At 41.7% G+C, this 12,204-nt stretch overlaps 1 protein-coding gene and 1 long non-coding RNA gene across 3 annotated transcripts in view; both read left to right on the top strand.

Annotated features, from left to right (window-relative positions):
• Positions 1 to 403, top strand: part of LOC109302729 — an 18,935-nt gene extending 18,532 nt beyond the window's left edge. Inside the window, exon 3 of the long non-coding RNA XR_002098907.1 lies at positions 393 to 403. This is a non-coding gene — a long non-coding RNA (uncharacterized LOC109302729). The remainder of the gene's footprint in view (positions 1 to 392) is intronic.
• The window catches only part of STARD13 (StAR related lipid transfer domain containing 13), a 591,561-nt gene that overhangs the window by 164,045 nt on the left and 415,312 nt on the right, over positions 1 to 12,204 (top strand). The window lies entirely within an intron of this gene.

The raw sequence follows: 12,204 nt of genomic DNA, 5'->3' as shown, positions 1-12,204 counted from the left end.
ATCTTTGGCTTAAATACAAGTTTACCCTATATCATGTTTTTATCTGTCTTTATCCATCCTATTTTGTTACATTTTTACTTGCAATAGGTATCTTTGTGACAACCTATAAGGAGAACATGTTCACCTCCCCCAATTTTGTTGTTGTGCTGAAGTAATATTCTTGATTGAAAGCAACACTTGAAGACTGTGAAACAAATTAGTATCACAGATGATCTTCTGAACATATCAACTGAAGAATTTTCTCATTTGTACCTGGAAAATATGGACCATCTATAGAACAGTATACATTAGTTATAACAAATGCTACTAATAAGGTTTCTAGTGTATAGCTCTTTATTTTTAAAAGTATTTTAAAAGCTGCTCAGGTTAATTTATTTCCAGTGTAATTGTAGATGAACAGCTCAAACAAGTTGTCTCCAATAAGTGTCCCATTTCAGTTTGTCACAGGAAACACTTTTATTAATGAACCATTAGTAACCATTACTAAATGGTTAATAGATGTTATAAGCATGTTACAGGCATGAATGGTATCTGATATAAATCATATCAGTAAATATTATTAATGGTCATAAATAACCAACTAATTCAACTCTTTTCATGTTCCAGATGATACAGGAAATGTTACTTAAAGATAGAGGCCAGGAGATAGACATTGGTTGGGAATTACCTAGTAGCATGGTTCCAATAGAATCACTCAGTGCAGATTATGATTCTTTAACTCCCATTCTGCATTTTTCATTGCCTCTCTCTATTCTGTTAGATCAAACATAAGCTAATTCTCTTTACTTTCAAGGTCCTTCATGGTCTATTCATGCTCTATCCTATTGCTATACAGAGGTCATTCCTCACCTAAAATTGGCCCATGAAGTCAACCTCCATTGCTCAGCTGTTAGATTTTTAAGCAAGCACTTCTGTGCTTTCTCTGTCAAAATCCTTAGCTTAGGAGGTCCCCATAAACTTCCATAGAACTATCTCATCATCATCCTTTAAAGCTACCTTTATAAAACTCTCCCTAGCCCTGCAGCCTACACTGGTATAATGAAACCACTGCTACCATTCTGACAAGAAAAGATAGCCTCTGCCAAAGACTTTGCAAACCAAATATGAGACAAAAGACAAGTAGGGGAGCACAAAGAAACTGATGATAGGACCTTGAGGCATGTGAGACTAGAGAGAGAAAGAAAACCAAGTTTTATGTACATCACATTACCATCACAAACTTTTAGTTTTTTTTCAAAAAAACTGACTCGTTTCCAGATTTTTAGGAACTCTATGAGAACAAGCATATACTAAACCTGGAAACAAGATTTTCCTGATCATATGAGAATTTAACTTTACATTTTAATTCCATTGGCAAAAGAAAGGGGAAGGGGTTAAATCCATAAACAGATTTAGCCTAAATCAGTTAAATCCGATACTTCATCCATCCAAGTTTATCTTAAATTGGTTTCAGACATTTTGAAAGTGGTTTATGTGCACTGAACTTCTGGGCTGGAGACAGATATTACACACAAACCAGTTTAAGTGATCAGAAACTGGTTCAAACCTGTAACAGAACAGATGTTCAATGCACATAAACTGTTTTGAAAATGGCTGAAACCAGCTTGAGATAACTGTAGTTGAATGTAGTATCAGACCTAACTGATTTGGCTCAAACCAGTTTATGTGATGTCTGTCCTAGACCCCTTCCTGGTTTAAGTTAAATCAGAATCCTCCAGAATCACAGATGATTTGCAATGCTAGGCAGAGCTCTGCTCTCTGCTCCAGCCCAGCAGTGCTGGCCCCTCCCATCTGCTCCCTGGCTGCAGCTCCAGCAGAGACTGCAGGTATGGGGCATCTACTTGGCCTCCTCCTACTCTGCCCCTCCCCCTCACCACTCCCTGCTTCAGCAGGGATTCCCCCCTCCCCTCTGCCTTACACAGACACCTCTCAGTATTAGCTAGTGTACCACATACTAGCTAAAGTCCGGTCTGTGCTGTGGGAGACAGGACAAAGGCAGACAGGGTAGTGTCTGCTTAGAGCTCTTTCGAGCTAATCAACAGGTAGCTGTAATGTCCCTCCTTTGAAAAAGTTTATGAAGAGCTTGAACTAATGAAAGATGCTTTTGTTTGGCTTATTGACTGATAAATGCTCCCTGTGTAACTCCCGACTATGTAAGTAAATGCTGTGTAAATCCCTGCAGGCTCCATCACTGACAAGTGAGGGGGGGACCCCCTTCCTAATCCGTGTCCTGCCAGGTCCTGGCCATGCTTCCCTCAGCTCACTGTGGAAGGGAAGGGAGGGCTGCTCTAGTGCCCTCCCACCCCCAGCTTCTAGCCTGAGCCAGTGCAGACATGTGCCTGCATTTCTTCAGTCCAGAGGGGATATCTGCAGTTCCAAACTTATTCAGCCTAGGCAGGTTAGACTAACCTGCAAAGATAGAATCAATTCAGGCTCAGGCTGTTTGAATGCCAGAAGTGACTTCCCCAAACAGTAAAACATAGGCCTGCAAATAGTAAAATGGGCATGAGTAGACTCCAGACCTCCAAACTTGCATATTAATGGGGTTATATCAGTTACCATAGTAGAACATAACCATGGCTGAACCTACATAACAAGCTGGATTACATCAAGGAAGTACAAAGTAAGAAAATACATACAACTAAGAAATGCAACTAAGAATTGTTTTAACCAGAATCCTTTTATTTGTAATCATACATTGAAACATTAACACTGCCCACCATTGCAGTATTAATTTGCAGTAATAATTTCTCCTTCCTGGCCTCACAGCTATTTGTCCCAGCTGAACCACACCCCTCTGTCCTGCCCAGTGCCACAGATTGCCTGGGGCTACATTGCCCTGCCTAACTTCAGGGGAAGCAGGGATTGCATGCAGCATGCAGCAGTAGCAGCACAAGCTGGTGGTGAGGAGTGGGCTACAGAAGGTCCCATGCTCTACAAAGCCCCGAGACAGAGCTTCCTGCAGGATGCTGTGCTCCTGTTTAGATACAAGGTGGCGCTGGCTGTGCTCCATCTGTCCATCAACACATCTTGCATCCAGCCTGCTGCCTTCAATCAAGCTTACATTTTCTTAGGTTTTTGTTCAATTTTTGTTTGATCTTTTTTTACAGATGGTTTTATTTTTTTTTAAAGGACTTTGTGGGCAAACGTTTTAGCTCCCTTTTTATGGCAACTCTGCTGTGTAGTCATTACCAGTTGGCAGTGTCCTTTAGATATTATCCTTAGGCATTAGAAATATATTTTAAGCTATTTGAAATAGAAGAGATTAATGCTTTTATGAAATAAGTGCACCTGATTCTGTCCCCACTGTCATTAGTGGGAGTTCTGATGAATTCAGGGAAAGCAAGAGCTGTTCCTTGGAGAGGCTGAGCCTGATGGGAAATCCTGAATATGACTAGTAATAAGCTGAAAGTTTTTAATATAAATCTGGTGCTGTGGGGAAGGCAGAAATAGTGACTAGTGCAATGTTCTTACAGATTTAATTACTTTTATGTAAATAGACCATTATATATCTCTATATATATGAAATTATGATAGTAGTGTGTCTAAGATTTATGTCTAAGAGCTCAGAAATCAAATATTATTTCAATTCAAGTGTTTACTTCAGTCTTTGTTTCCTTTCCCCATACTGTGACCCCACAAATTCCTTCCTAATTAAATATGCCTACAACACATCACTGTGCTTTTTATGTTTTGTTTCATAAAAGCACCATGGGTTTTTCCCCTGCTTTGCTAATCCCAAACAATGCATCAGTGGGTTTTTTAATTTGAAGAAAATTAGAGCTACCCTTAGGCCTCCCTATTCCAGTCTCTATTCTGGCTTCCACATTTCTTCCACATTACAGGCCACTCAATGTTTTCATGATGCCCAACCTGCTAGAGCTGGATAGTCCTTTGTTGCCAGTGTGTGCAGACTTGGGTGGATATAGGATTTCAAAAAGGGTGATGAATATAGTTTTGCACATCATCATGTATAGCACAGTTAAAGAGAAACTAGAGTCTTTAGATAACACTATATTATTTAAAGATCAAAACAAAACCAAAAATAACTTTATTGGAATGTTCACTAATTTGCTAGATTAATATATTACATTTAAAAACCACAGAACTAGGCAAAATGGTTAAAATAATCAAAAGATGATTTCAGTAATTCTGTAGTCATTATCATTAAAAGTACATCTCTTATTCAGATTTGTAAAACAAAATCTAGTTTTCTTATGCATCTTGACAGAGCCTCCAATACTTCACTGTCAGTCATTTCTACACCTGAGTTAATATTACTAAACCTGAGTTAAGATTTTTAACTAGAGCTAAAAACAGTGTGCAGGGCCATGAACTAGAAGAGAGGCATTATCAGTAATGTCTAACAGACAGCAAAATGGCAGAAGAAAAGATCATTTGCATAGTAGAACATCAAGACCATTAAACATGAGACAGGACTGTTAATACCTATGGCATGGAGAGAAATTAGCAGGAGTAAAGTAGATTATAATGATACATGAAGTCAATTGTTTTCCTCAGTGATGTCTGAATAAAAGTGGTGCTGCCCCTCCCAGGAGGTTTGTTATAAAGTTGGGTACAGCAGGAATCAAAAGGGAGAGGGGGTTTATAACTGCATCACCACACCCCTAGATCCACTTCTGATTGAATAAGTCTAGAGGAATCCTGAGTGGATCTTCTTGGGAAATGGTGTGAACATGGTGCATTATTAGGCCTTGATATCTGACCTAAGAATTTGGCAGGTCTATCTGTTTCTGCCTTCTGTGCTGGCTCTGTATCTCTGAGAGTACAGTTTTAATCATTTCTTTTTTCAGAGTTCTTCATCAGCAGTACCTAAATAAAGCATTTTTTGTGGCACTTGGTCTGATTTCTATACTAAGGGCTTTTGTTCCTTCTAGAACAATTGTAGTCAACTTCTGATAATATTCTTTTTATGCAACCTTTGATTAATGAGTAATTCTGACTATGTAGGGTTAGGAGGCAGCTAATTCAGAGGAAACTATTTCACACGAGGCAAAGCAAACATAAGAAAGATTTTTTAAGACTTAAAGCAATGAGCTTTAATGGGCTTCATAGACAGGAGGAGGGATTTTTTCCATACATTTCATCTTTGTACTGTCTTTTCCACTTTACACAAGATAATGGAAAAAAACTACAGTGGCATAGTTAGATCCCAGTTAACTCTGATTACTAAAAATGTTATTTTATGCGTTTATTCCTCTGCTCCAGGGGTTCCCAAACTGTGGTACACATACCCCTGGGGGTATACAGGACATCTCTGGGGGGTATGCAGGAGAAATTATGCAATGGCGGATTTAATTTTCATTAGAATAATAATTGATGTTTAAGGGGTTAAAATATAAAACTTATATTGGTAGGGGTATGCAGGCAACTGGTAAATCTGGAAGGGAGTACATAATAAGAAAAAGTTTGGGAACATGTGCTCTACTCTACAATCTTATTAGTGATAACTCTTTCAGTATTTAACGTTAAAAGGTTTCTAAGCTGAGTTGGTCTCCAGCCTCTCAGGAAGCATCTTCTGAATGCAGGGATCTTTCCCCATAGGCATTGTTGGAGAATAGAAACCTTTGGTGTTCCTCCATCATGATTCATTGTGATTTATTACTGTAGAGCTTTTTCTTAGATGGCAAGATGCCGGTACTTATTTATTTCTAGAGATAGAAGAAAGCATTTTGTTTGAAGAAAAAGATATAGAAAAGATATAGAAATTACATAGATATTGCCAAAAACAATTAAAAAGAATATAAAAAGTAGGTCACATTTTAAGACTACCTACTTTCAAATCATCCATTTTAAATGCAAAGAGAGCCGAGAAAATAGGCAGGTGGGAATGCAGAAAAGGAAAATGAGCCAAAGTGATTAGCCCAATGACCTCTTCTTGTTTCTTGTGGAGTTTTCGTATGTGTGTGCACAGTGCCATTGTTTTTGATGAATAAAATTAACATATTCAATTTATACTCCAAAAGAGGTTTGAATTCAGTAATTGACAGAATGCTGCAACTAAACCAAACTTAAATATTAAAAAGAAAATTTAAGATGTAAGATTTAACTTTGGATATGGGTTATAACACTTATTTTCTCTTTCTTTCTTTCGGTATATGAAAATGCTCAGAGTGGAGAAACACAAAACACAGAACAATGATTTAAAATAAAAAGTAGCATTACAGTGGACTTGGAAAAAAATAGCCCATAACAATGACTTTTTTTGGTATTTGTTAGAAATGGCTTGTGAACAATTAAACATTCAGCTGTTTAATGACAGATTAGCCTATTCTTCAGTTTTCTAAATGCAACATTTCAACAGAATTGTCCCTTTGTTCAGTGTTTTAGAAAGATTTACATGAAGGAAGGGTTTTATTGTATTGCTCAGGCTTTCCTACTAGATTTTTCTAGCTCTTATAAAATTAATGCATTTTATGTCCAAAACTGAACATCTCAGTTTTTACTAACGTGTTTTACTTTGGAAGGTAGTTGCAAAGAATTAAACAAAAGAAAAAATGAAATGGAAAATTGAAAAATTGAGGTTAGTCATAAGGAATCAATACCTTTGGGCCAGTTAGATGTTAATATAATAGTTATAGGATTATTATTCTAAGTATCTGAAGGAAGCTTGGAGCCACTGGCAAGAATATATTTAAAGTCATGGATGATAGATGAGTCCCAGAGGACTAGAAAAAGTCTAGTTAAGGACCCTAGTGCCTGTCTTTTAAAATGGGGAAAGATATGGACCTGAGAAGTTATAGTTTGGTCAGCCTGACTTGAGAAGTTCTCAAGAAGTTACTAAAGGAAATTATAAAGCAGTCAGTGTTTATAAAAATTTGCAGAAGGAAAGGATCATTACTAGCAGCCAACACGAATTTGTTAAGAACAACTCATACCAAACAAATTTGATTTCTATTTTTGCAAGGTAAATAGCTTGATGTATAGGGGGAATGATGCAGTTGAATTCAGTAAGGCTTTTGACACAGTTCCACATGATATTATTATAAGTAAATTAGAGAAATAGGGGCTAGCTAGAATTGTGTTTAGGAATTACATCACTATAAATGAATCGTGTAAGAATGACAGGAGTTCTTAAAAGGTGGGGTTTAGAAGGGGATCTCTTCAGGTGCTGCTTTTTATGAGTTCAGAGCAAGGATAGAGAGCTTACAGATAAAGCTAGCATATGATACAATACTGGGAGGCATTGCAGAAACTTTGGAAGATAGGAGTAGAATTCAAAAGAATTTTAGTAAATCAGGGAACTAGATTATAGACAACAAAATAAAATTCAGCAAAGACAAATATAAAGTACTGCACCTAGAAAAGAAAATATACAAAATGAGGATAACTGGCTTGGCAGTAGCAGTGCCAAGAGGGATGTAGGGGCTAGGTCAGATCACAAGCTCAGTATGAATTAGCAATGCAATGCCGTTGCAAAAAAACCCAACAAAAACAAATTTAAAAAAAATGCAGTTTTGGCCAACATTCAAGGAAGTATTGTATGCAAAACAGACAGTGATTGTACCGATTGCTGGAGTATTACATGCAACTCTGAGTTGTACATTTTAAGGACGTCAAGAAAATGGAGAGGATCCAGAGACAAGCAACAACAATAAAGAGCACAGAAAGCATACCATATGTGGAAAAGTTGAGAGAACTATGTATATTTAGTCCAGAGAAAAGGAGATTAAGGGAAGGAGGGACAGATATGATAATAGTTTTTAAATATTTGAAAGGTTGCCATAGAGAAAAGACTGAGAATAATTATTTTCCCTTGCAATAGAAGGTGGGACATGAGGCAATGAGTATAAACTTCAGCAAAGCAAATTTAGATTAAATCTCAGAAAAAAAAACCTTCCTAACTCTGAGAACTGCAGGGAAATGGAACAGGCTACCTAGGAAAGTCATGGAATCTCCTTCATTGGAAGTTTTCAAGAAAAGGATAAATATATATTTGTCTATACATGAGGAATAGTGCAATCTTCTGAGGAGAGATGGACTCAGTGACCCTTGAGGTCCCTTTCACCTCTATGCTTTTATTGTAGACTTTTCTTTTACCATTTTCTACATTTATCAGACATTCTTAGGAATTCATTGGAATTCAGGAATTCATTGGAAGAAACCACAACAATCTCCCCCTGTCCCACGCTCATTTTTTCGGATCCTGGCAGATGGGAGGAAACCAAGCAGCCACCCTGTCCCACAGTAACATTGGCAGATTCCCCCATGCCAGTCCAGAATCCACTGCCGGTGACTGAAAGTCCAGTTTTGCACTTTTTTGATTGCAGTTGGGTGCTTCCAGTATCCCAGTGGGCCTGAGGCCTTGGCAGTGGGTGCGATCTGGGGTGTGGGAGCATGGGAATGCCCCACATTAGTCAAACAATAGCAAACGACTAACAGTCTTGTCATGATGGCGTTCCACCCTGGATGAGGGTGGCAGATTTGCTCTGGAGCAGGATGATGACTCTAGAGTGCCCCGAGGCCACTACAGCTGTGCCCGCAGATGGACCCAATCTGCAGGAACAAGGAAAAATGGAGTCTGGCTTTGGTTAGATGGCTCTGACCTTGACACCCACGATGAGTTATATGTGTCCCGTGCCATTAGCACCTCTTTCCAGTTGTCCCACTGCGGATGCCTAACTACTACCTGGTTTCTGGCCCAGAGTTTCCCCCAGCCACCCCTTAGCCGTTTCACTGCTGGCTCGTGGGGCCTGCTTTGACCAAAGGCCTGCTGCATGGGGCTTCCTCTGGCATGGGGCCGATTGTTGGCCCAGTTGACTGAATGATCCAGATGCAGGTCCCAGTCCTTGAGGGCTGAACCAGCGGCCATTTGCAGGTTGCACTTTAAGATACCGTTGGCTCATTCTACCAGTTCATTAGATTGTGGGTGATAGGGAATATGATAGGTCCACAGCACATGATGTTTCGTGGCCCACTCATAGACAAGACGGTTGAGAAAATGTGAACCATTGTCACTTTGCAGCTCTACAGGAGGTAGGTAGATGGCTAACAAGTTTTCCAGTGCTGCACAGGTGTCCTGTACAGTGGCCTTGGCAGAGGCCCGGGAGAACATCATTCTGGTGATTGCTTCCACTGCTATGAACACATACTCTTGCTTTCTGGGGCTGTGGGGAAGCGGGCCTATAAAGTCACATTGCTAAACTTGCCATATTACCTTTCCATTGCACAGCAACAAAGGGGTAGTTGAGGCAGGGGTTAGTCGGGCCTTGACTTCCTGGCAGGTGATGCAGGAGTTGACTAATTCCTATGTTTCCCTTTTAGTTAGGTGAATGCCCCAGGTGGCTGCTAGGTGAGCAGTGCCATCATGGCCAAGGTGCCCATGCTTCCGATGCAGCCATTCTGCAGCTAGCACTCCAGGGGCCAGGGTGGGGCTATGCGCCCAGCCCTGGGGTAGAACTGTGTAGGTGTACTGCTGTCCTAGCTATGTGAAGGCAAACAAAGGCTATTGATTTTCATGGATGAGGATAGCAAAGAACATGTCCTTAATGTCTATGGATCCCATCCACTGGGGGCTATAGCACCAAATGCTTTCTGCCAATGCAGGCATGGATGGGACCGCAACCATTAGATGGTTGGTGTTGGCATTCAGAGCCCTAAAAATTAACAGTCAATTGCTAATCCCCATTTGGTTTACGTACTGGCCACACTGGGTCATTGTACGGGGAATGAGTTCGAATGATGGTTCCATCCTCCAGCTGCCGACTTATGATGTCCTGGATGGGTTGCGTTGCCTATGGGGGTGTGTGGTATTGAGGTTGGTGTACCCCTTTCATGGCTGGCAGGGTGAGCGGAGTCATGGAGCATTGGGCTACTGCCATCATCACGTCTTCCTGCTCACTCTTCTGGGCCATGGCGCGGCCAAACTGCCAGGTTTCCTGCTTAAGGATAAACTGCTGCCCCTGCAACAAGTTCAGACCCAGCAAATTTGGCCCTCCCCAGAGCATTACAGTGGCTGCTATTACTACGGAACCATTAGGCAAGGTGAACGTGGGTCAGACCAGATGTCCTGGTTGTTTGGTGCCTCCCACTCCTACTACCTGGTAGGGGATTCCCTGTGCCCCTTTCCATTCTGCACAGTTCAAAATGCATAGCTGGATACCAGTGTCTAGTAGCATGTTAGTTGACTTTTCCTTCCATTTAATTAAATCTGTACAGGTATCCGAATTAAGGGGCTAATATTAACTTTAGATACTGGTCTCCGGCTTCCTACTGCTCCCATTGTGGTCCCTTTCTTTGGAGGTTGGGCCAGCTGGACTCCCTAGGCCACGTGATTAGGCAGGGTAAAGGCTGGTGGCCCCACATGTGCCTGGAAAAATGTTGACAGTTTTGCCTTCAGGGCAGAGAATCTCTTCGGTGACACTGTTCGTGGTGCAGAAGGCTCTGCTTTTGGGTTTGCCCTCTTGGTACAGTGTTTAGCCCACAGCCCTTGCAAGACACTGGTGAGCAGTCTATTGATTTGCACCTTATTGAAACAGGCAACTAACAAGTCTTTCCACATTTTTGCTTGCAGAGTCTTGGGCTGGCTTTCTCCGGCTTTTCTCAACAATTCGGGGGGGGTGGTCAGGCGGTTTATCTTTTACTGAGGCCACTGCCATGGTCTTGGCAGTTTTCGTCGGCTTGGTAAGACTTGGCTTCTGCAAAATGGGTAAAAGCTGCACTTATTGCCGGATCGCATCTCTTACCGGGTGATTCACTGCCTTTGGCTTCAAAGCCAACAGGGTTCAGGTGTACTTTGTGGGTGCTTGTTGGCAAAACCTCCTCCACAACAGTGCTGTCACGATTTCTGCATCTGGCACGTGAGTCCAAACTGCTGCATGAATGATTTTAGTTAGTGCTAACTGATACAAGCAGCGGACAGCCTCCTCTAAATTGGCCCATGCCTGAGGAGCAGGGTTAAGCTCTTCTTCCATATTACCATAACTGGCTGCAGTGGCTTGGAGTGCAGCACAAAACAAAGTAACGTTTTTATCACCTTCTGCAAATTAATTTAACTGGAGCTGAGGTTGCAAAACCATTTTTGCGGCTTCGGCTCTATTCACTGAAATTGCAAATGCCCCTTCACTATACATTTGAACTAGCCAGTCTATTACTGGCTCTTCTGGCTTGAATTCATGCTGTTTTTGAATATTTTTAAACTCTGCATGGGTAAAGGAATTCAGCTCTGTTCGGGGATTCTCTCCTTGTGGCCTTGAACGGGTTATCACCATGGGAAAAACTTGGCTGAGTTTCTCCCTTGGGGTGGGGAAGACCTGGCTAGGTTCCTCCCTCTGGGCAGGAACATACGGGGGTGTTTTAGCACCAGGCTCATTATCAATCTTATCCCTTTGATCTTCCCAGAGCTCAACTTCTGGTTCATCTCTATGCAGACACTTGTAAAAGGTTGGCTCCACAGCCTGTGCTAACTGCACTCCCTTCTGGAGGGAAGCGGCCATGTGCGCGATCATTTTTCCTTCCCTCCGTTCTAAAGTCTCTAAATGGCTCTGTGTAGCTTATACAGCCTTGCATGCCACGCTGTTAAAATCCTTTTCTTCCCTTAATTCCCTCTCAAGCTGGGTTACTTGGTCTTTTAGGGATTGGTTCTCTTGATGGAGCTGAGTGGCTTCCTCTGCTCCCAGTCTTAGGCAGGTTGTCAGCAGCCAGGACAGGCATCCTTTGTTAGGTCTGCCCTGCACGGCAGTGAACACAGCCCACTGACAGGGTACCGTGGTGGGATCACTCCAGGCAAGTCTCAACGTCTCTTTATCCCACCCCGGATTCTTAATATCCGTAACCTCTTCTATTAAAGCAGTCAGCGGGGTCCACTCCTTTGCCCCCTCTGCACCATTCTTCCCCGCCGAACTCTCCATCCTCGATCCTGTTTCTAGAATCATAGAATCATAGAAGTAGGGTTGGAAGAGACCTTGTAGATCTTCAAGTCCAACCCCCTGCCTGGGCGGGAGAAAAGACTGGACTCAAATGAGATCAGCCAGGTAGTTATCAAGCCTCTTCTTAAAGATCCCCAGGGTAGGAGCCAGCACCACTTCCCTAGGAAGTTGGTTCCAGCTCCTAGCCGCCCTAACTGTGAAGTAGTTCTTGCGGATGTCTAATCTAAACCTACTCTCTAATAATTTGTGTCCATTGTTCCTTGTCATGCCAGGGGGCGCTAGGGGAAACAGTGTCTCCCCTAAACCCTTCTGGTCC

Source organism: Gavialis gangeticus, unplaced genomic scaffold (genome assembly GCF_001723915.1).
Source record: "Gavialis gangeticus isolate Ggan-Ray unplaced genomic scaffold, GavGan_comp1, whole genome shotgun sequence".
Taxonomy (NCBI): domain Eukaryota; kingdom Metazoa; phylum Chordata; order Crocodylia; family Gavialidae; genus Gavialis; species Gavialis gangeticus.
Note: the sequence above shows the minus strand (reverse complement) of the source record. Positions and strands in the feature narration are given on the sequence as shown.